This window comes from Triticum aestivum, chromosome 3D (assembly GCF_018294505.1).
Source record: "Triticum aestivum cultivar Chinese Spring chromosome 3D, IWGSC CS RefSeq v2.1, whole genome shotgun sequence".
NCBI lineage: Eukaryota > Viridiplantae > Streptophyta > Magnoliopsida > Poales > Poaceae > Triticum > Triticum aestivum.
The window spans coordinates 295,847,081-295,860,509 of record NC_057802.1 but is presented as its reverse complement, the minus strand read 5'-3'; the positions used below and the strand labels follow the sequence as shown (position 1 = coordinate 295,860,509).

Genomic DNA, 13,429 nt, shown 5'->3' with positions numbered 1-13,429 from the left:
TTGGCATGACGTTTCTCGCGCTCTAGCACCTATGTCTTCTACTCCCTCGCTGCGCACTTGTCCCCCCGTCGCCTAGCTATGTCCAGAGCCTTTCACAAGCAGTCGCCGTCCCTCTGGAGCCCTTGCCCCCTCCGTCTTCTTCTTCGGTGAGTCGTTCCCCTCGCCGCACAGTGCGCGCCCGTGACCGCGTCGCCTTCCTCCTTTGTGTCTTCTTCCTCCATTGTCCCCGAGCGCTGCCTTGTCTCCGTGAGCTCTGCCCGTCGTCCGTTCCCTCCCTTGTCGCCTTGCCTTCCCTCCCCATGACCCTTGGCTGCGCGTGCCCGTCGCCGGAGCGCGGACATGTAGCCGCGCGCGTGCCACCTCACCCCCTCGCTGCCCCGGCTATATAAGCCCACCCCGAGGTGCCCCGACCTCACCAGCGGCCTCACCTCACTCCCAGACCCCTCCCTAGCTAGTCTCCCGAGCCCCGGAGCCCCTCCTCGCCGCAGTAGGCCGCCATGGCCGCCGCACGGCCTCGGCTAAATTCGGCCGACCCGAGCCCTTCCCCTCCTCCTGGCCGCCACCAGAGCCCTCCACCGCACCCCTAGAGCCTCCCCGCTGTTTCCCTCCTCCTCTGGTAGCCCCTGGCCGCGATGCCCAACCCCCACCCGAAGCCATCTCCGCCGGAGTCCAGGCCCTCGTCGCTCCGGTCCTCCTCGGTGTTCGTGTGACCCTGGAACGGATGCGCGGCAGCCTCCTGAGTTCTTCGGTGGCCGTGGTGTCACAAATGGTGGCCGGAGTTGGCCGGAATCCTGCCGGCGCCGGCGACCCCTCCCTCTGTTCTGCGCCGCATCGGGGGAAGAAGAACGAGGAGCGGGAGGAGACAGGTCAAGGCGCGGGCCCCACCTGTAAGCCGCACAGAGCCCGGCCCCGCCCTTGCCAGCGTGGCAACTGGAGGCGTCTTCGCCTGAAGTGCGCTTACGCGTGGGTAAAGCGTAATCCTCGCAGCGCGTTTCCGTTTTCAGAAAGCGTCTTCACCCTCTCCTTCAGGGAAAGTACGTTTTCCGTTTCTGAAAGCTTATTACAAATTTTACGCCTCTGTCTTATTCACTCAGGGACCCGGCTGTGAATATTATTTTTACAAAAAAGTCCCTGATATTCTACACCTCATATCTCCGCAACCGTAACTCCGATTTAGCTGATTCCAAAGCCCACTTCTTCGTCTTGTCGAGCCCAAACTTTTGGTACCATTCTCACTACGTTTCAACATTATGAAAATGACCATTTTGTCCTTGCCCCTAATTAGCCCCTCCGAGAGAATACCCTTTCCGGCGATTCCTTCCGCGGTCTTTCCGTACTTCTCCCCGGAGCCTTCTTCATACCCAGGCAAGCCACAACCACCATTTGCATGATAGCCATGTAGAAGCATTGGTTTCCAACTTGAATCTTTAATAACTGTTTGATTGTTTTGCTGCTGCCGTCGTTATTTCGGTTGTGCTTATGGATTGGTGTTTACGGTCATGCTATGTTTTCTTGAACTATGTTATTATGTTCTTCATGCTAGTATTACTTCAATATTGGCAATGTTTGGTGGTAGTACATGTTGGTGATGGTCTTCGGTGCATGACTATCGCATGTTCCGAGTACCGCCGTTGTGCATGTTTCTTTGCATCCAGTTGATTAAATACTTGCATGGTAGTATTATCGTTATGTTATTGCATGGTATTTATTATTGATGCTAGTGGTCATGTCATGCTATGGGTAGTGTTCTAGTTGTGATATTCATGCTCGTCAGTATGCCATGCTCATCTGGATAAATGGTTACATGTTGTTGCTATGCTCGTTGATTATGATGCACCCCCATGCTTATGTTTGATATCATGTTCATGCATTGTAGTTGCATCCTGTTATTTTTGTCATGGCTCAGCATATTGCATTCAAGTTTAACCGGATTAAATTGAACTTGAACAACTGTTGGCTGAGTCATGGTGCCACCATATCAATCTGACCAGTGCAACCACGCTTACCCTATGGGGGGTCCTAACTGGGTCAATTGTCATGCCTCTCACTGGTGCCTCCCACGAGGGAAGGTTATGCGCGGGCGCTACCCTGATCAGGTAGGACGTCATAAGCCTTGTGTGCCCGTTGTTGAGTATGGATCCTTGTCCCCGTTTGGGACCGTTTTGCCACGACAGTGGCCGTTGGTGCCTTTGGTAGGCACGGGGCCACCCAGGACTTAGCCCAAAGAGGAGTTAGTCGGAGTGGCCGGGAGCGTGTCATGGCAGTAGGATGGTTTTGTCGGAACGCTTTGGTCCACCCGAATGGGAGTGCGAGGCCAGGGTTCCGTGGTGTGGGTACGGTGTGCTAACCTCTGCAGAGTGTGTGTGTTAAATCTATCGATAGCCGCGCCCGCGGATATGGGCCCAGTTCGTAGTTGGTCACACTGTGGGTCAACAGTAATAATAATGTGCTTAATAACAACCCCGGTTCGATGATGAAAGAAGTTGGTTGATATTTATGTGATCGTAAGAGGATCACTATGGTATCGTGAATACCGACTTGTTGGATATTTGTGGTGTTATGCGAGAGTCAAGGGTAAAGGTCAAGCTCCTTGTGGTCATAAATGATTACTACGGTATTGTTAATACCAAGCTTGATTGGATCCTGAGATGATCGTGTGATGTCCGTGATGGTAAGTTTGTGCAGGTGATGGTTACGAGATAACCCGAGCAGAGTAAGTTGGTGCATGATAGTTTCATCATGTTGCATGCTAGTCTTATCATGTTCATATGTTTATGCCATGCTCGTATTGTTCTAGCTGTATCATCTTGTTCATGCTATGATTGATTTGATAGTATTTTGTTAAACCTGGTTAACCTGTAATTGCCATGCTATTGTTTGTCTTGATTGTTTTTGTTGCTGTGAGCTTGCAAGTACATTCAATGTACTGACCTGGCGTGTCATGCCAGTTTGCAGGTAATGCCAGATTTGATTGCTTGTTTGTCGTGGATCCCTTGTTTGCGAGCTAGGATAAGCGTTGCAGCCAGAGTCCCTCCGGAGTGGAGTTCATCACCGCCTTTGTTGTTCCACTGACAGTAGTCATTCCGCTGCGCCGAGTTGTTCTGCTATTTACATAGAGCTACTGTGGCAGGCATAGTGTCGCCATGCCGATGTAATCCCCTTGTACCCGATATAGCTTGCAATAAAGAGCTGTTTTGTTCTATGCTAAGCAGTGCCGTATTCCAGAAGACCTCTCCTCGATCTCTCGGCTGGAATACGGGGTGTTCCGGTTTCTCTGAGCTGGGGTGCCACATTTCCGATAGAGCCACGACACCCAGATGTTTGAATTTCACTCCCATCTCTTGCACGGGACCTAGAAATTCACCCAAGGACACACATGTGATTTTTCAAACAACTTTGGTGCACTGGAGCATGTGCTTGTAGTTCAAATTTGAATTATGCACATTAAATGCCCAGAAACTCAATTAATGTATAAAAAAGGTGAAATGAGCCCGAAATAATTCCAAAATTTAGCACGGTACTTCTATTTGGTCTAATCTAGCTGTGTAAAAAAATTAAGGTGGGAGAAGGGAGTGTACGTATGTCGTTTCGCACACGGAGGTGACACGTTTCCTCTCGGAACCATGAGCCTTCTCGAGGGAAGCTCCGGTTTGCAAGAAGCCTACACCAAAGCTTGTCCCAATTCGGCCAAAAAAAATACCGCAGCATGTTCATGCCATGTCATGACACCATGCCAAGTTTCATGATTTTCAGGCGTGTTTTGGAATTACAGGAATTAAAAAACCAACTTTCTCAATCTTTCCGGCCGAGCCACGACGCCCAGATGTTTGAATTTCACTCCCATCTCTTGCATGGGACCTAGAAATTCACCCAAGGACACACATGTGATTTTTCAAACAACTTTGGTGCATTGGAGCATGTGCTTGTAGTTCAAATTTGAATTATGCACATTAAATGCCCAGAAACTCAATTAATGTATAAAAAAGGCGAAACGAGCTCGGAATAATTCCAAAATTGAGCACGGTACTTCTATTTGGTCTAATCTGGCTGTGTAAAAAAAATAAGGCGGGAGAAGGCAGTGTATGTATGTCGTTTTGCACACGGAGGTGACACGTTCCCTCTCGGAACCACGAGCCTTCTTGAGGGAAGCTCCCGTTTGCAAGAAGCCTACACCAAAGCTTGTCCCAATTCGGCCAAAAAAATTACCGCAGCATGTTTGTGCCATGTCATGACACCATGCCGAGTTTCATGATTTTCAGGCGTGTTGTGGAATTACAGGAATTAAAAAACCAAGTTTCTCAACCTTTCCGGCCGAGCCACGACGCCCAGATGTTTGAACTTCACTCCCATCTCTTGCATGAGACCTAGAAATTCACCCAAGGACACACATGTGATTTTTCAAACAACTTTGGTGCATTGGAGCATGTGCTTGTAGTTCAAATTTAAATTATGCACATTAAAGGCCAAATGAACACGGAATAATTCCAAAATTTAGCATGATACTTCTATTTGGTCTAATCTGCCTGTGTAAAAAAAAATAAGGCGGGAGAAGGCAGTGTACGTATGTCGTTTCGCACACGGAGGTGACACGTTCCCTCTCGGAACCACGAGCCTTCTTGAGGGAAGCTCCGGTTTGCAAGAAGCCTACACCAAAACTTGTCCCAATTCGGCCAAAAAATTACCGCAGCATGTTCGTGCCATGTCATGACACCATGCCGAGTTTCATGATTTTCAGCCGTGTTTTGGAATTACAGGAATTAAAAAACCAAGTTTCTCAATCTTTCCGGCCGAGCCACGACAACCAGATGTTTGAATTTCACTCTCATATCTTGCATGGGACCTAGAAATTCACCCAAGGACACACATGTGATTTTTCAAACAACTTTGGTGCACCGGAGCACGTGCTTGTAGTTCAAATTTGAATTATGCACACTATATGCCCAAAAACTCAACTAATGTATAAAAAAGGCCAAACGAACACGGAATAATTCCAAAATTTAGCACGATACTTCTATTTGGTATAATCTGCCTGTGTAAAAAAATAAGGCGGGAGAAGGCAGTATACGTATGTCGTTTAGCACACGGAGGTGACACGTTCCTTCTCGGAACCAGGAGCCTTCTTGAGGGAAGCTCTAGTTTGCAAGAAGCTTACACCAAAGCTTGTCCCAATTCGGCCAAAAAATTACTGCAGCCTGTTGGTGCCATGTCATGACACCATGCCAAGTTTCATGATTTTCAGCCGTGTTTTGGATTACAGCAATTAAAAGCCAAGTTTTTCAATCATTCCGGCCGAGCCACGACACCCAGATGTTTGAATTTTATTCCCATTTCTTGCATGGGACCTATAAATTCACCCAAAGACACACATGTGATTTTTCAGCAAACTTTGGTGCATTGGAGCATGTGCTTGTAGTTCAAATTTGAATTATGCACATTAAATGCCCAGAAACTCAATTAATGCATAAAAATGCCAAACAAACCTGGAATAATTCCAAATTTAAACATGACACTCATGTACTAGTTGCATGTTCACTGTACGTAAATGTTCTAGCAATTCAAACACCATCCTTTCCCTCCGTAACACCATTTTGTCTTTCAAAACATAATGAAAAAATCAGGTATACCACAAACAGTTTACTAGAAAGAATCGTGTGGGATGCGATATAAAATATCTTGGCGCACCGTCTTGTCTGGCTTACACAGGAAGCTTCGTCGTCTACAGTCCACCGCCCCCGCTTGAACCACACTTGCATGCCAGTTTCTCGTGGCACCGAGAGAAATTTTTTGGCCACCGCGGAAATATCTCTCTCCCTGCACCCTCCCTCCTACCGAAAGCCACATTTCCACTGTTCCTCCTTGCTTTCCAAGTTCAAACCTTCACTGCTGCTTACTGGCAGCTCAGCCTCCTCGCCGGTGACCCTTCTTCTTGCAGTGCCGCCTCCTCGCCGGCTACCCTTCTTCTTGCAGCGCCGCCTCCTCACCGGCGACCCTTCTTCTTGCAGCGCCGCCTCCTCGCCGGCGACCCTTCTTCTTGCTGCGCGGCCTCCTCGCCGCTGACCCTTCTTCTTGTTGCGCGGCCTCGTCGATATGGTCAGGTAATCCACACCCCACCCACACCATCCTCCTCCTTTCCCGTCCCACATGCCCCGACTGACAGAGCGACACCTTCCACCGAAATCACTGCCCCCTCCTCCAATTAAGCGCCGCCCACAGCCATTTTACACGCAGTATAACATGGAGCTGAGTAGCATGTGGCCGCACGCGTGACCGAGGTCGCTATGGCTGACATGCGTGTCGACCGCCAGATCTTGGAGGAGCACCTCGTCTTCGAGGCCACCGTCAACACCGCCGCGCGGTTGTCTACTTTAAAATACAGTTCGTGATGTTTTCTCGAGGCCACTGCCAGTGCCTTCTAGTGATTTATCCTCTGTAATGTTAATATGCAATCTGATGTTCAGTTAACAGTTTGGTCCTCTGAAATGTAATGTCCAATTAACACTTTGGTCCAACAATTGCTACATTTCATAGTACTGTTCTCAAGAATTCTTTGTTTTGTTAACTATCTTATCTTCTAGTACATGTTTCTATTCTGCAATGTCGTGCTCAGTTAACTATTTTGGTTCATTTGGTCTGCTGTCCATTTAACTATTTGGTTTAGTTCCGCAATTTGATTTTCATTTGCTGTGGGTACAATTTTGTATTGTTATGCATGTGACACTAATCGAATTTGGCTGTACTCAATACATATTCTATTGATAGTATGGCAACTCTCAGTTAACCTGATCAAGATCTTCCTTATGTGTGTTGCAGGGAAACAATGGGAGACACTGCGGTTTACCATCGAGGTTTGTTCAAGCAGGGTCCTTTGGCTAATAGCACATTATTGTGCAGTTGCAGGAATCATTCTAATATTTAGGTTTCTTACAATTTGGTCTTGCACATGTAGGTCTTGTTGTCAGAGGCTTAGACCCACTGTTCGACCCATTTTGCATATGGGGAAATGAGATGTCCATGAATATCAGTTAAGTCAAGAAACTCAGAAAGATTGTTAGGATGAAGAAACTTGCGACGAATAACAACAAGATCTTTGTTTGCACAATGAAGAAGACAACAGTCAACTATAGGATGGCACCAACTCTTTTACTTTGTTTTTACCCCTTGCGCCATTTCAAAATTTACAACAGCAATTTATGCATAGCTTTGTTTTCAGCACTTTTCAAAGCAGTTCACCGATGATTTCTTCTCAAACCACCTGCATGGTCAAGAGGCGAGGAAGGTATTCATTCAACACCCACGGTACAATATTGAAGTCTTGCTGAAGAGGATGAAGGTTGGGCGGGCAATTATCCATAGCCACTGGCCTAAAGTTGCAAGGACATTCAACATCATTGAAGGCTCAATATTTGCCTTCCGCTTCTGCAGTTTCCCAGATGAGATTCATCTTTCTATTTACCATGTATGATGCTACTTTCCAAAGGTTTTTGATGCTGCATGTGAAATTTGGTGCTGTTGTGTAATGGCATAACTGAGTGCTGAAGCTATCTGATACAATTCGGTTATGAAATCCTGGTTGCTTTTATAAGGATATGAAATATCTGGCGTGTTTTGTAAGAAATATTAGTTTGATTAGTACATGGATTATCAATAATAGGCTAATCACCCTGCTTATTGGGGTTTTCTATTGCAAACGGTTACTCAGACAGCACCGTGGGCGATGAACTCAAACAACCCACGCGGTTTCTAGAAAGTAGGCGTGTTCGGTCAACTAACAATCACACACGGCTTCCGGCAGCAACTGTTTGTGTTAGGCCACCTTGCACAAACGTTTCCACACAAAGAACTGTGTGGGATGTACATACCTACGGAAATGATTTTCTGGGATTCACCGTGTGGGATGTACATACCTACGAAAATGATTTCTGGGATTCACCGTGTGGGATGTACATATACCTACGGAGATTATTTCTGGGATTCACCGTGTGGGATGTACATACCTACGGAAATGATTTCTGGGACTCACCGTGTGGGATGTACATACTTACGGAAATGATTTCTGGGATTCACCATGTGGGATGTACATACCTACGGAAATGATTGGGTTTCGATGCCTCACCCGATCGCACACGGCCCCAGCCTGGGACCCAGGAGGGCCTATCCCCGTTGATTTCTGGGTCGTGTGGGAAGGACACCCTATCGCACACACTCACTTGGCGACGGTTCCAAATGCCATCGCGAAAAAGGGTTTTAAACCGTTTGTTTAGGACGTCGTTGTACCAGTGTACGTTCCCCTACAATTGGCGAGTAGGTAGACCGGGGAGGTTGAGTTCTTCGCACGCACCACAGAGTTCGAATCTCTGAAGGGTCTGCGGAGCCCGAAATCCAACATTTGGCGTGCCAGGTAGGGGTGTGTCGGAGCCTCTCTTCCTCCAGTCGATTCGCCACTGTATCGCTGTCCCCATTGCTGATGCTCGTCGAGTTCATGCTGAGCGCCGGGCCACCCTCGCCTCCCGCGTCGCCCAAATGGCGCCCGCGGGCGATGGTGCTCCCCACCATTCCCCGTCACTTGCGGCCAACGCTGCCACCGGCCCCGCGGCCCACGAGCAGCAGGCTTCGGTGATGCAGCCCTCCGTGCGGCGGGACGGGTGCACCGCCACTCCGTCGTTGACCCCGACGGCTGCTTCGTCGTCTCATGCTCGTCGCGGGCCGACGAACACGTAGGCTGCGCTGCTCATGGCGTGCGAGCTCCCGCGCTATTGCCCCATCGACGACCTCTACGAGGACTGGCTGGATTGCACCACCGAGCTCGTTAGTGCCGCTGGGGAGACCCCTGCAGCATCCCGCTCGCTGCCTTCCCCGCCACCTCTCGTGGGCGACGTGGCCCACGGTGCACCTCCTCCACCTCCCAGGCAAGACGTCGCCCTCGAGCTAAGGCACGAGGCCCCACGGCGCGACCCTCCGTGCAGGGCGCCAGCGCGTGACAAGGAAAGCTGCCAGGTGGTGCAGCTGCCGTAAGGAAATGCGCGTGCGCTTCCAGCACCGCCACGTCAAGACCGCGTGCCGCTTGCGGATGTGGCGCGCGAGCGCCAAGATCAGGCTCCACCTCTACGGCGGGTTCCCGTAACCACAACGGGATGCCATGCGTTCACTCCGGAGATGCGTAGCATCATCTGGCCAGGGAAGTTCAAGCCTGACCTGCCTCCACGCTACGATGGCACCCCCGACCCTGCCGAGTTCTTGCAGCTCTACGAGCTGAGCATCGAGGCGGCCAACGGCGACGAGAAGGTTATCGCGAACTGGCTTCCCATGGCCCTCAAAGACGGCGCACACTCGTGGCTCCTGAACCTCCCCGTGGGATCGATCTCCTCCTGCGACGAGATGCGAGAGCGTTTCGTCGCCAACTTCCAGGGCACTCGCGACCGCCCACCAGCTGCGGGTGACTTGCGGCGCATCAAGCAGCAACCAGGAGAGACCTTGCAGAAGTACATCCAGCGCTTCAACAGTGTTCGCTTCAAGATCCCCAAGGTGTCGGATGAGGCCATCATCTCGGCGTTTATTGATGGCATCCGTGATGTCAAGATGAAGGAGGAGCTCGCCATACATGAGGACCTGTGCACGGCTCTGGAGATGTTCAACATGGCAACCAAGTGTGCGAGAGTTGAGGAAGGTCGCCTCTCCCTCCTGGAACTTCCGGAGGCTGACCCAGAAGACAAGAAGGCCAAGGCCAAGGACGTGAAGCGCAAGGGACCGGCCGTGCTCACGGCCGAACCGGAGATGAAGCGCGGTTGTGACCACCCGGAGTCATCCAAGGGCAGCCGCCCGTTCTGCGTCTTCCACAACATGCATAGCCACAACACCAACGACTGCCAGGAGCTCAGGGCCATCTGTGACGGACGCCTCGGTCACCGCCCCGAGCGCAATGACCGAGGCTACGACCGTGGAGGTGGCCGAGGTGGAGGATGCTGGGACGACCGTGACCCCCACCAGTACTGGCGCGATCAGCCTCGTGAGGACCGCTGGCAGGGCCAGCCTCGTGAGGGCGCATGGAGAGATTAGCCTCGCGAGGACTGTCCTCAGGGCAACACTGGCCTTCCTTCGTTGCCGCCACCGCCAAGAAGGAATGACGACCACCACCAGGACGAGGGGGCTGGGGGCTTCCAAGAGCATCGAGCCATTGCTTGCATCCTAGGCGGTGCTCAGGCCCCCGCCTCTCATCGCATCTTCAAGCAGTTCGTCCGTGAGGTGAACGCAGCCCTCCCCAAGCTCGAAGCAACACGTCCGCTCAGGTGATCCAAGTACACCATCACCTTCAACTCTTTTGACCAGCTCAAGTGTGCGGCAACTGTGGCACTCCGGCTCAGAGCAACCGGTTTACCCTGCATTGCCAGCCCAGAGATCGAGTCTTCTGGCAATACACAACAACATGGTACAGAAATAACCGCTTTATTGATACTAGCGTGGTACAAAGGTCTGATATTACATCGAGATTCGAGGCCAAGCGGCACACACGGTGCTGCTGGACAGTATGTACATTATTTAATGAACATGGCTGGGGCCTCGATCACATGAAACTACGCGGCAGCGGAAGAACAACGTAGCGGAACTCCATGGCACGGGGACACCGACATGGACACGGCCTAGACACGAGATGTGCTCCGATGCGAATCAACTTGCCTGAAAGCTGGCATGACACACCAGGTCAGTACATTGAATGTACTTGCAAGCTCACAACAAACATAAGCACGATCACAAACAATATCATGATAATTAATCAAGTTAAATTAATGCAAGAAATTACTACAAATGCAAAGCTATGCAAAGCAACCAAACAGCGCACCGAGTCACACGGACTCGCTTACCAGACGGTTACCTCGTAACCAAACGGTGACCACACCGGGGTCACACCTGAAACCAATCACTCATGAACACCTCGAGTGTTCAAGGTTCACCACGAAACAATGCATCACAATCATTACTAGTTTGCAAGATTAATTATAAAAGTTGATCCATGGTGTGACTTACTCCCGAGTCTTGCCCATAACCGAGGGCGCGGCTATCGATAGATTAAATACACTCTGTAGAGGTAGCGCACTTTACCCACACTATGGAATACCTAGCCTCGTACTCCCATTCGGGTGGACCAAAGTATTCCGACGAAACCCTCCCTTTGCCATGCACTCTCCCCGGCCACTCCGACCATCTCCCTCTCAGGGCTAGGTCTTGGGTGGCCCCGTGTCTACCAAAGACACCAACGTCCACCGTCGTGGCAAAACGGCCCCAAACGGGGACAAGGTACCATAAAAACAAAACGAGCACACAAGGTTATGTTTGCCTACCAGACCAGGGTATGCACGCCCATAACCTTCCCTCGCGGGAGGCACCGGTGAGAGCCACGACAAAGGACCGAATCAAGACCTTCCCATTAGGTAAATGTGGTCGCACTGAATTAAAAACCCGATTCAGTGGCACCATGATGTGATCAACGTCATATTCAGGTTGAACTTAATCAAGTAATAACTTTCAGAAGAAAAAAATTATTACTAACATGGCATCATACCGGAAATCATGCAATTACTCGTCACACAGAGCAAGCAACTCTTAAGCATGGATCAAAACAAGCAACATAACTATCTTGCAATACTAAGATCAGAAACTTCTCTGGTTATAACTCATTTTTATCTACAAACAACATTTTTATTAGTTCATCATTTAGTTGAAAACTATTACTAGCAAAAATAGCAACCATAACTTTCCATAACAAAATATCTAGTGCAAAATCTTACTCTACTTAGCCAAACAATTCTATGAACTCAACCAGAAGCTAGAACAAGCATATCAAGCATCATAAAACAACTAGCAATTAACCATATTAATTTATCAAATTTTAAATGCAAATAAAGACTCATATTCAAGTAGAAAATCATAGATATTGAAATAACACCATCCAAATGATGTTGTGGCTTGCCTTAGTGCAGAGGAGGGTCACACTCCTCCTGGTTAGCTTCAAGGCAAGATCCTCCTTCTGAAAATATTTTAAAACCACAAAAATAAATGTCAAAACACATTCTAAAAATCACCAGAAAGTCTAGACAGCAAGGAAAAATCCACCTTTTGGTGTGCTGCTAGAGCTTTCTGTAACAAAGACAATGCAAAAAGAATCAATTCATTTGGACTTATGGTTTAGAAATGGTGGCTGGTCAAAGTTTAGTCAAATTTCTGAATTAAATTTGAATAAATAGAAAATCCTGGGGGTGACGTCGAAGGCGTAAAGTGGGGGTGTGCCTCCACTCATACCGCTTCGAGCGTGAGTGGTGAGGCTGACACTGGGCCCCACCAGTCAGGAGAGAGGGAAGGGGATCGAGATCAGAGGGGAGGCGGTGCTTCGCCGGAGCTCATGCCGGCGACGACGGGGTTTGGGGCTAGGCTAGAGGGATAGATCGGAAGCAGGGCTCGCGGTGCACCTGCCCGTACCCGTGGCTTGGCGAAAGGTGGACGGAGCTGGTCGCAGTCGAGCTCGCAAGCATCGATGGCGGACGGGGTTCGCCGGAGAGGTGGAAGACGGTGGCTAGAGGCAGCTCCGAGGGCTTGGCGGGGTCCAGGCAGCTCCAGCAGACCACCAAGGCCCTGCCCAAGCAGCTGCTTGAGCTCGAGAGGCCCTGGAGAGCGGCAGCTAGCCTGCCGGGATCGCCGGAGTCCTCGGGTCGGGGCGACTGTAACACCCCGGATGTAACTTTCCATATTTGTAACTCCAACTCTTGCCATTTTCGGCTATGTGTTATGATATTCCCTCCGTGGTCGGGTTTTGTTTTTGTTTTGCATTTTTTCATGTCATGCATCTCATATCATGTCATCATGTGCATTGCATTTGCATACGTGTTCGTCTCATGCATCCGAGCATTTTCCCCGTTGTCCGTTTTGCAATCCGGCGCTCCCACCACCTCCGGCGCACCACTGTTGTCTTCTTTTTCGTGAGCGGGTGTTGAACATTCTCGGAATGGACCGAGGCTTGTCAAGTGGCCTTGGTATACCACCGGGAGACCACCGGTCAAGTTTCGTTCCATTTGGAGGTCGTTTGGTACTCCAACGGTTAACCGGGTAACCGCAAAGTCCGTTTGTGTGTGCAGCAAAAACCCCTCTCTAAATAGCCCAAAACCCAGCAAACTAACTTTCATGCTCTAGGTCATTCGATCACGATCGTGTGGGCGAAAACCGCACTCCATTTGGAGTCTCCTAGCTCCCTCTAGCTATATATATGCATCCCTCCCGAAATACATTCGCAGTCCAAACCCTAACCCTCTCCCTCCGCGCGCCGGACGTTTCCGCCCGGCGCTGGACGAAATCGCGCCGCCGCCCTCAGCCATTCACGGCGCGCCACGTGGCGCCCGTACGCCACGCCGCCGCCGAGCCCGCGAAGCCCGCGTTCGGCCCCCGC

The 13,429-nt window shown here is 50.1% G+C and overlaps 1 long non-coding RNA gene across 1 annotated transcript; it reads left to right on the top strand.

Moving 5' to 3' along the window:
- The first annotated feature begins 299 nt into the window (after window positions 1-299).
- LOC123074520 (uncharacterized) lies at window positions 300-3,202 on the top strand. The gene is made up of 2 exons (XR_006436001.1): window positions 300-1,034; window positions 2,949-3,202. It is a non-coding gene; the product is annotated as an uncharacterized lncRNA (long non-coding RNA).
- The last annotated feature ends 10,227 nt before the right edge of the window (window positions 3,203-13,429 follow it).